This window comes from Rutidosis leptorrhynchoides, chromosome 11, assembly GCF_046630445.1.
Source record: "Rutidosis leptorrhynchoides isolate AG116_Rl617_1_P2 chromosome 11, CSIRO_AGI_Rlap_v1, whole genome shotgun sequence".
Classification (NCBI taxonomy): domain Eukaryota; kingdom Viridiplantae; phylum Streptophyta; class Magnoliopsida; order Asterales; family Asteraceae; genus Rutidosis; species Rutidosis leptorrhynchoides.
Window position 1 is genome coordinate 355,466,677 of NC_092343.1, and position 11,992 is coordinate 355,478,668.

Here is an 11,992-nt window from a genome sequence, read left to right on the forward strand (position 1 = left end):
AGATGATCTAACGATATCTTTTTCTTGATGCCACTTATGTGAGTGGGAAGCAGTGTTATCAATAATTTTGTAAGCGTCAGTTGCGGTTTTTTTCATAATGGAACCACCAGCTGCTATATCGATGTATTTTCTTGTAGTGATGTCACATCCTTGGTAGAATATTTGTACTATTTGAAAAGTTTCTAAACCATGTTGCGGACATCCTCTCAATAACTTTCCAAATGTTGTCCACGCTTCATATAGAGTTTCGTTTGGCTTTTGTGTGAACGTAACAATTTCTCCTTGAAGTCTTACGGCTTTAGATGCCGGAAAGAATTGTTTAAGAAATTTTTCAACTAAAACATCCCATGTATCAATCGCCCCTTCAGGTAATGACTCTAACCAATCTTTGGCTTCTCCCTTTAAAGTCCAGGGAAATAACATGAGATATATATGTTCATCCTCCACTTCTCTTATTTTAAATAGAGTACAGATCCTATTAAAGGTACGAAGATGTTCGTTTGGATCTTCCTTCGGCGCACCAATAAATTGGCATTGATTAGTTACCATGTGTAGGATTTGTCCTTTGATTTCATAATCTGGCGCATTAATGTCTGGTTGAGTAATTGCATGACCTTGGGCAGTACGTTTAGCTCTCATTCGGTCTTCCATACTTAGAGGTTCCAGATTTTCCATGATTAAATTTGTTGAATCTGAATCACTAGAGGATTCTGATTTAATGGGTTGTTCCTCTACAATCTCTGTTTGAATAATTGGTGGTTCCGGAAGAAAGATTAGTGGTTCAGGATCTCCGAATTGTCCCTGAATATCCTCCGGATTCTCAATTGTGAGGTCGGGTTCAAAATATGGATTATCGGAAATTTGAATTGGAGTACTTGGTCGACTAGATGACGATTCAAAAGAAAAATCAACGGTGACAATATTGGCTAGATGTCTTGATCGAGTTACAGGTGGTGAACGTATAAAAGGTGGTGAACGTTTTGCTCGGTGCATTCACTGAATATCCTATTAGTTATAAAAGATAAAAATTATATAAGTTATCAAATTAATAGACTTTTCTGATTTTGCCCACGTTTCGAATAGCCAATAGATGCAGCAGGTAGCCAGGACCTTTTAAATCGGAAGCCCACAACTCGCCACTAACAAATCCAACTATTACTACGAACCAGAAAATTTTGGATGTCTATCAATTTAACCACTTAAAATAATTTTTCGTCGAAATTTAAAGAAATTTTAGAGAAGAAATAGAAAATTCTATGTCCTAAAAACTAGAGCGTTGATGAAAAATAAAAAGTGCGTCGAAAAACGTCGAAAAATAAAAGGTCAAAAAATAATAAAAAGAACGTAGCGCGTCGAAACTTAAAAGTCTAAAAACTAAGAATTAAAAGTTGCGTCTAAAGGTATTAAAGCTTAAAGGAATTCTATATTCAAAATGGTAATAACTTAGAAAGTAATAAAATTTATAAAACGGCGTCGCATAATTCTAAAGCACCTAAATCTTAGTCTAAAGAAAAAGCACTTAAGGGATTTTACGGCAAAGCCTATAAATCTAGAAATAAAAAAAAACTATGGCAAAAACTATGACTTAAAACTAACTACGAACGAAAAATACAAATATTACGCTAAAACAAATAAAAAGATACAAAACATAAAAATAAACTTAAAGTTGTAAAAAGTACAATTTTTATAAAAATATTATTTTTATATTATTTATTTTATAAAAGTATCAATTTTATAATTTATTAAAACTAATTAAAACTAAAAATACAAATTAAATAAATAAAACTAAAACTAAATAATTAAATAAACTATCCCTAATTAGGGTTTTAATTAATAATAATAATAATTAATACACTGTAATTATTGCAGAAGTGGGTCAACTCTGGCGTGTTAGGGCTGCTCATGCAATCGCATGAGATATAGTCTCCAGGTTCATGCAGTCGCATGGGCCTGAATTTCGGATCAAATATTGGGATGCTACAGTGTAGCCCGAATACTTTTTATTTATTTATTTATTTTTTTATGTTTTTATAAAATATTTAAATAAATAAATAAAAACTTGTATTTTAAAAACTAAAATAAAAATAAAGAAACTTTATAATTATATATATATAAACTCTAAAAAAAATATATATATATTTTATTTTTCTTTTTATATTTTTGTATTAAAACGTATTTTTACAAAAGCGTATTTTTACAAAAGTAAACTAAGAATTTTTTTTATATATAAATAGCGTTTCGCTTCCGGCGTTTAAGCAGTCCTCGGCAGCGGCGGATGTAGATAGGTTAGATGATAGAAGTTTTCTTAGATTTATACTTGGCCGTAGGATGTATAGGATGTCCATGCTGGACATGGCCAGGGCTTTACAGATATATACGCCCGCTGAATTACTATTACCCGATTGTACAAAGTTGATTTATCATGGTGAAAGGGTAGATAGGAATTTTGATGCTAACGCCGTCTGGAGGCGTATGTCAGATTATAATGTTTCTGGGCGGGCAGGAACACACTCCTACTTACATATTAACAGAGCCGAGCTTCGTATAATTCGTAGATTTCTGGCTAACTCGATTACACAGAGAGGTCACAACAAGGAGAAAATGACCTTACATGATTTATTTTACCTTAAGTGTATTCGAGACCCAAGAGGCTTTGTTAATATCCCTTACTATGTTGGTTTTTATTTGTCTAAGATGGTGGAAGGAATACAGGAAGGGGGAGTATGTAAGACCTTGTTTCTGTTTCTGATTTTGCAGTAGATCGGGACGCCGTCCAACCTTCGGGACGCCGTCCAGCAAAGAAGGATGGGACGCCGTCCAACCTTCGGGACGCCGTCCAGCAAAGAAGGAAGGGACGCCGTCCAAGATTCGGGACGCCGTCCAAACTGCTTGTCGAGCCAGCTGTTTTAATTAATTAAAAAGGGGTAAAATGGTAAATTCACTTGGATGCCGGTTTGGAGCCTTCAAGGCTGGTTCCTTGGTCATTTGTGGATGATATTTCATCCTCACAAACACTCTCAACCTTATCTAGAGAGAGAGGAGGGTTTTAGAGAGAGAGAGAGAGAGGTGGATTTGGAGAAGAAGGAGTCGGATTCTCGCAAAAGCTCGGGTTCTAAAGTTGTTCATCTCGCTCCTAGCCACGTTGTGATGGTATTGGTAAGCTCAAACTCTGAATTTCATTTGTTAGATTTGATGTTCAAGTTAGGGTTTTGAGCTAGATTGTTGTGAAACCCTTTTAGATGATGAAGTAGGTTCATGGTGACTTGTTAATCTTGTCACTTGGCGGGTTTTGGGTTGGTTGACGTTTTAGCCTTGATTAGGGTTTGAGCTTGAGTTTAATCACTAGGGTTAGTAATTATGGAAGTGTTGGAACACTTTTGGGTGTGTTTGGTTACCTAATTTTGAAATGGGTCGAATTAGGGTTTTGGTGTCAAAATGGGCAACACGAGTGTTTAACACTTGTGTTCGGGTTTATTCGGTGTGTTAGGACCAATTTCACTCGTGTTAGTGATTATTGGTTAGTTTGGACGCGGTCTGTGCTTGAAAGTGCATTTGGGTCGAATTTGCACTAAGTGTCATATGGGTTGAGTTGTAAGTCAACCCTAATTGTGTTGTTGTGTTTGCGATGATAGATTAGGTACTTTCCATTGGTGCGTGGCGGTTCATTTGGAAGCATTCATCAAGACGACTAGGTGAGTGTTAATATCCTATATGCATATGTATGTGTAGGATGGTGCGGGTCGGGAGAAGGGGTTCTCGCTTGTAGAGCTCGCTTCTCGTATAGGTGGAATTATTAGACTTGTGTATAGGTCCAATTGGCATGGTTGTGCGTTTTGGTTGACCACGTTGGCGAGGTGCACACTTTGTGTGTACATTATCACATGGGCATGTGATGTGGACTTATATAACCCCAATGACGAAGGGTTAATATAGTGAGTGGAATAATTATATGTGTAGGTATATAATGTATCTAGTTGTGGTAGCATGAAATGCGTAGTGTCGAGGTGTTAAGACACCACATTTCACGTGACGAGTGAAGCATCGAGGTGTTAAGATGCCACTCGGGGTGAAGCATCGAGGTGTTAAGATGCCACCTAGGATGTAGTGTCGAGGTGTTAAGACACCACTCCGTAAAATAATGAGTGAAGCATCGAGGTGTTAAGATGCCACTCGGGGTGAAGTGCCGAGTTGTTAAGGTGCCACCCTAGGGTTTAGTGGTACGAGGTGTTAAGTACCCTAACGGATGTTATGAACATCGATGACTTGTTTCGCGAAGTCATTCCCTTTTGAAGATTTGGTTAACCATGGTTATTGTGTTGTAAGCGTAAGTAATTTATGTTATTCGATATATATATATATATATATATATATATATATATATATATATATATATATATATATATATATATATATATATATATATATATATATATATTGTATACATATAATGTTGTATTTTCGTGATGTAGCTAACCCTCCGGGTGTAGCTTATTGGCATTGTTCACATCGTTGTTGGTGAACTTATATTTTGTTGATGTATCTTTAGCTCGTTGCTTAGTGATCTTACTGTATGCTTAGACTAGCTTGCCTTTATGCTTGGATGCTTCGGTATGCGGTATTTGATATTTGTGTGGCGTGTCCATTTTATACATATATATGTATGTAGTATATTATCATTCACTAAGCGTTAGCTTACCCTCTCGTTGTTTACATTTTTATAGATTGCACGGATGCGGTGGCTAGGGTAAACGCGGGGACTAGTGGACTTGCGTAGTTTCTTTAGAAGGCTTGCTTTGGGGATTTGATTAGGATTGGGTAGCGTGTCCCCAATCCCATGCTCGGTCTATGTTTTTGTATAAACTAATGGTTCGAAATAGTCACTTGTGGTATTTTGGGTCGATGTGGGCCCGGTGTCGTAAAACTCGGTTTTTATTGTGAAAAACTCTTAGTTTAAACTATTGTATTATATTGTGAAAGTGTTCTGGTTTAAAAGTGTCGGGAAGCGGGGTTTTCGCCCGCGTGTGTTTGTAAACTGATCAGGATGTTTTAGTACATCTGGACGCCGTGCCAGATGTCTGGACGCCGTCCCAGTATTAAGAGCTGGACGCCGTCCAGATCAACTGCTCCAGATTTTTTTTTTTAAAGGCACATTTTTGGAAGGTTAACGGGTTGGGTTGTTACAAGTGGTATCAGAGCATGCTCTAAGGGATTTAGGTGACTTGAGATAGGTGCCTAGACTTAGACTTTTGTGTGTGCTTAATTTGTTGCGGGACTTGTAGGATTACGGGTCGAAATGGATTTAGTTAGTGCCTTGTTTATAGGTTGACTAACGTTTATATTAGTAATGCGGATATTATTAATATGCTATTGTGTTGTGATAATAATTCTCGCGTGTGTTGTATATCGCGTAGAATTTTATTTGCGTTTGTTTATATCATCGAGCGAAGCGGTCGTTGTACTAACGAGTTGATACGGCGTGTATGCGTAACAAGGACTTGCAAACCTTATTATGGGTGCAAATCGTGTCTATCAAGTGATGTACGATGAGTGTTGAGCAAGATGAGGCGGCGTTGTGCGTATGTTTTTATACGTTCGTGGACTAATCGTTTTGCATTCTTTAGAATGACGACGCGAAACGAGATCGAGACGAATGACGAGGAGTTTAACTCTAGAGTTGCGGCCGCCGTTGTGGAGCAAATGAGTGCGTTTCGAGAAGAAATGGATAGGAAGTATTCCGAATTTCGGGGTAGTAGTGAAATGGAGCGTTGTCTTAAGAGCTTCATGAGAACTAAACCTCCGATGTATGACGCGAAACTGGATCCTTTGGTTAGCACCACATGGGTTTCGGATGTTGAAGGGTGTTTTCGTACTATTGAATGCCCTCCCGAGAAAAAGACGAGACTCGCTACTAGTTTGTTGCGGGGGTAGGGCAAAGGATTAGTTGGATGGTAAGATTGATCTTGTCGGTGGTGAAGCGTTTATGGCATTATCGTGGGACGAGTTTAGGAAGGAATTCTTCGAGGAGTTCCGGACTTCAGCCGACTTTTCGGAATTGCGTAATGAGTTGCGAAATTTGCAACAGAGTTCTATGGATTTGAATACTCTCAAGACGACCTTTATGGCGAAGGCTCGTTTTTGCCCGGAGTATATGGGGAATGATTGTTTGTTGATGGAAGATTTCTATCGAACTGGTGAATGATGAGTTGAAGAACAAAAGTAGCAGAGGTCAGACGAAATCGTTTTTAGAATTATTCGCCGTGGCTAGGGGTTTCGATTCGTATACGCGATCAAAGATTGGTGAACCTTCAAGTGAGAGAAGGGTTATTTCGTATGGTGCTCCGAGTAAGAGGACTAAGGGTCCGAGTGTGAGCACGGGTGGTACACGGACGAGTATATCAGATTCTAGTGTGTCTAGGTGTTATAATTGTGGCGTGAGGGGTCACAAGTCTTGGGAATGTTCAGTGCCAAGGGGTGATGGCATGGTGTGCTTCTATTGCCAAGAAGAAGGACATCGTAAGTCGGAGCATCCCAAGTTAGTGGGGACAGGTGCGGCAAGGAGATGTTAATGTACATTTCATTTTAATAAATATGTCCTTTGATTATTTATTATGTGCCGTTGAGTTGAGTTTATTAGATACATTATGTTGTGCATGTTATTGATATGGGTGACGTTCCTAATGAAAGTACCCTATGGTGATGTTTTGATTAATGGGTGAAGGGCGTAAGACTTGGTGCAACCAAGCATTCCTTAGTATTGGGAATTGTTTCTACCAAGCCATATGTGTGGGCTTCGGTATTCGGATATTAAGCGCGTGTTCGCATTTGTGTTGAATTGAAGAACCACGAGATTCGACGGGTGGTTAAAACCCTTGAGATCGAGAGTTTTGGATCTCGATGTATGTTGATAAAGGAGTCTACGTGACGCGACATTAGGTGCCTCTTTTATACCTACTAGCGTGGTGTTCAACTCCGATCGTGTTGCGGTTACATTGTACTTAGGGTACCGAAGTGAAACCCTTAGGTACATGAGTGACTAGGTGGAAATTGACAAACTAGAGCAATTGGATGATTGCGAGGGTGTAGTTTGTGTAATTGTAGTACACTTTTCGTTCGAAGTTTTTGAGGATTGATTTAAATCCTTCACGTGCTCTCGGTTGGAGCAAGATGTGGTGATGGGTCGTGTGAACCCAATTGTTGGTAAAGTCTACCTTTGGTAGCATGGTACGGTTGTACGAGATGCGGTTATGTGATGTAGTTCCAAGTGGGGGAGTTACACTCCCGCCCGAGGAAGTTTTAGTGTGAGATTTCGGATGACGTTTTAGTAAGATCCGAAAATTGTGTTGGGACCTAGTTTGGTCGATTTGTGGTAGATTCTAATTTCGAATAAATTGTACTTATGGTTTGGATTTGGATTATCACCGAGGTGGTAATGTGGTAAATCTCATTGAGAGATAATGGACGTGTTTGGTGAGCAAGGTGAAATCCTTTGGTTAAGGGAGGTGTGTCGGATTCTCTTCTAGAGAATTATTGTTTTGTACCTATGTTTGATATAGGCGGTTCTTGCTCGATTGTGTGAATGGTTAGTGGTATCCGTTAGGATTCACTATGGTGTAGCAGAGCGCGATGTTACGCTACTCGTTGTTCGAGGCCAAAAGGGCGCTGATTGATGAAGCATGACCTTCGGAGTCCGCTGACTTCATCATGGGAGTATACAATTGATGGAGCATGACCTTCGGGGTCCGCTGACTTCATCATGAGCGAGGTGTTATATCGGTGAAGCATGACCTTTAGGGTCCGCTGACTTCATCCGGTATTGAGATTGGTGAAGCATGACCTTTAGGGTCCGCTGACTTCATCATGGTGGTTGATTGGTGAAGCATGATCTTCGGGTCCGCTGACTTCATCATGGTTGTTGATTGGTGAAGCATGATCTTCAGGTCCGCTGACTTCATCATGGTTGTTGATTGGTGAAGCATGATCTTCGGATCCGCTGACTTCATCATGGTAGTGGATCGCGTGTGTTTTCGGCCAGCCTTCGTGTGGTGTGATCTATCGGTTGTTTTATACGCCGATGGTGGGGTCGTAAGGACTGTGTTGTGGGAACTATCGGTTGTTTTATACGCCGATGGTGGGGTCGCGAGGACCATGTTGTATGATTTAGTGATGCGATAGCCGTGTTTCGCTCACGTGTTGGTACGGGTGTGACGATCGTTGATTTTGTACGCCTTGGGATCTAGAGTTGACATGATCGTCTTGGGCGCTATAGGTTTAAACCATTTGTTATGATGTTACGGTAGTTGTGCATTGGTCGTATTGCGCACTACAATGGATGTTAGTGATTGGTGTTATCCGTAAGGATTCGTTTGGATCGGTCTTCATCGTTTCGGATTGTTGACTTTCGGATTAAGACTTGGTTGCTTTTAGCATTGTACTTGGTAATGGTACGCTAGAGGGATGGAGCATGGTCTTGGTGCTCGAAGTGTGATTTGATAAATCGCGTGCGACGATTTCGGTTGTTAAAGGTGATTCATGGGGAAGAGTTGCCTAGAAAACTCGGATTGGGGCTATGTTTGAGGACCGTTGAGTGAGGTCTGTTCGGTTACGTGTTGCAGATTGCGAGGACGCGATCGTGTTTAAGTGGGGGAGAGTTGTAAGACCCTGTTTCTGTTTCTGATTTTGCAGTAGATCGGGACGACGTCCAACCTTCGGGACGCCATCCAGCAAAGAAGGACGGGACACCGTCCAACCTTCGGGACGCCGTCCAGCAAAGAAGGAAGGGATGCCGTCCAAGATTTGGGACGCCGTCCAAACTGTCTGTCGAGCCAGCTGTTTTAATTAATTAAAAAGGGGTAAAATGGTAAATTCACTTGGATGCCGGTTTGGAGCCTTCAAGGCTGGTTCCTTGGTCATTTATAGATGATATTTCATCCTCACAAACACTCTCAACCTTATCTAGAGAGAGAGAGGAGGGTTTTAGAGAGAGAGAGAGAGGTGGATTTGGAGAAGAAGGAGTCGGATTCTCGCAAAAGCTCGGGTTCTAAAGTTGTTCATCTCGCTGCTAGCCACGTTGTGGTGGTATTGGTAAGCTCAAACTCCGAATTTTATTTGTTATATTTGATGTTCAAGTTAGGGTTTTGAGCTAGATTGTTGTGAAACCCTTTTAGATGATGAAGTAGGTTCATGGTGACTTGTTAATCTTGTCACTTGGAGGGTTTTGGGTTGGTTGACGTTTTAGCCTTGATTAGGGTTTGATCTTGAGTTTAATCACTAGGGTTAGTGATTATGGAAGTGTTGGAACACTTTTGGGTGTGTTTGGTTACCTAATTTTGAAATGGGTCGAATTAGGGTTTTGGTGTCAAAATGGGCAAGACGAGTGTTTAACACTTGTGTTTGGGTTTATTCAGTGTGTTAGGACCAATTTCACTCGTGTTAGTGATTATTGGTTAGTTTGGACGCGGTTTGTGCTTGAAAGTGCATTTGGGTCGAATTTGCACTAAGTGTCATATGGGTTGAGTTGTAAGTCAACCCTAATTGTGTTGTTGTGTTTGTGATGATGGATTAGGTACTTTCCATTGGCGCGTGGCGGTTTATTTGGAAGCATTCATCAAGACGACTAGGTGAGTGTTAATATCCTATATGCATATGTATGTGTAGGATGGGTGCGGGTCGGGAGAAGGGGTTCTCGCTTGTAGAGCTCGCTTCTCGTATAGGTGGAATTATTGGACTTGTGTATAGGTCCAATTGGCACGGTTGTGCATTTTGGTTGACCACGTTGGCGAGGTGCACACTTTGTGTGTACGTTATCACATGGGCGTGTGATGTGGACTTATATAACCCCAATGACGAAGGGTTAATATAGTGAGTGGAATAATTATATGTGTAGGTATATAATGTATCTATTTGTGGTAGCGTGAAATGCGTAGTGTCGAGGTGTTAAGACACCACGTTTCACGTGACGAGTGAAGCATCGAGGTGTTAAGATGCCACTCGGGGTGAAGCATCGAGGTGTTAAGATGCCACCTAGGGGTGTAGTGTTGAGGTGTTAAGACACCACTCCGTAAAATAATGAGTGAAGCATCGAGGTGTTAAGATGCCACTCGGGGTGAAGTGCTGAGGTGTTAAGGTGCCACCCTAGGGGTTAGTGGTACGAGGTGTTAAGTACCCTAACGGATGTTATGAACATCGATGACTTGTTTCGCGAAGTCATTCCCTTGCGAAGATTTGGTTAACCATGGTTATTGTGTTGTAAGCGTAAGCAATTTATGTTATTCGATATATATATATATATATATATATATATATATATATATATACATATAATGTTGTATTGTCGTGATGTAGCTAACCCTCCGGGTGTAGCTTATTGGCATTGTTCACATCGTTGTTGGTGAACTTATATTTTGTTGATGTATCTTTAGCTCGTTGCTTAGTGATCTTACTGTATGCTCAGACTAGCTTGCCTTTATGCTTGGATGCTTCGGTATGCGGTATTTGATATTTGTGTGGCGTGTCCATTTTATACATATATATGTATGTAGTATATTATCATTCACTAAGCGTTAGCTTACCCTCTCGTTGTTTACATTTTTATAGATTGCACGGATGCGGTGGCTCGGGTAAACACGGGGACTAGTGGACTTGCGTAGTTGCTTTAGAAGACTTGCTTTGGGGATTTGATTAGGATTGGGTAGCGTGTCCCCAATCCCATGCTCGGTCTATGTTTTTGTATAAACTAATGGGTCAAAATAGTCACTTGTGGTATTTTGGGTCGATGTGGGCCCGGTGTCGTAAAACTAGGTTTTTATTGTGAAAAACTCTTAGTTTAAACTATTGTATTATATTGTGAAAGTGTTCTGGTTTAAAAGTGTCGGGAAGCGGGTTTTTCGCCCGCGTGTGTTTGTAAACTGATCAGAATGTTTTAGTACATTTGGACGCCATCCCAGATGTCTGGACGCCGTCCCAGTATTAAGAGCTGGATGCCGTCCAAGCTTTTGGACGCCGTCCAGATCAACTGCTCCAGAAATGTTTTTTTAAAGGCACATTTTCGGAAGGTTAACGGGTTGGGTTGTTACAGAGTAATAGGAGGAGGTATTTTTGTTACTCTCATTGGAGAGTATTTGGATGTAGATAGGGATCAAGGGGGTCCACTTTTGGTATGTAGGGAACAGGTTGAGCCTTTAGGATTGAGGGTCTATCAGGGGTGCTAAGGTATTAAAGAGCAGACGCAACCAGGCAGTACCCTATGATGGTAATCATCCACATGTAGAGAAAGGTTCAGATGAGGAAATGGAGGAAGTGGATGACATTAGGAATGTCATTAGGGAGGCTATGACTGACGTCTACCAGCGTATAGATGAGGTAGAAATGACAAACGAGGATAGATTTAGTCGGTTAGAGCAGTGGCAAGCCCGGAATGAGTACGAGCATTCTAGGCAACGACAGCATGATAGATGGGACTATCATCAGCGTCAGATCATGAGTCGGCTATCACCTCAGGATCACTACGTACCGACCAGACCCTAACCAGGCCTATCAGTACACCTATCACCAACCATGGAACCCGACCGACGACATGAACTGGAACCCCTATCCATATTGATATAGTTCCCGTTGGTGATTTCTATGATTTTTCTTTTTATTATTTATTATTTCTATTTATTTATGTTTAAACATTATATTTTGATTTGATACTTTTATGTAAGTTTAATATTTTTATTATGTTGTACTAATATTTCATATTTGATTTGAAAGTGGGATGTTAAGTCCCATTTCAAATTACCATGCATTTTATTATTTGTATGTATGTATATTGTCAATTGTACACAACAGGGTAAAACAGCGCATTTTCAAAGACTGGCATTAAGTTCAGCAAAAGCTACTAATTTTGACGATAAAACGAAAAACAAATGTGATGTAACAACAAGACGGAATGAACAAATGATGTGCACCATTTATCATTCAGCAAATAAACGCCAATATGTTTGGAAACTTT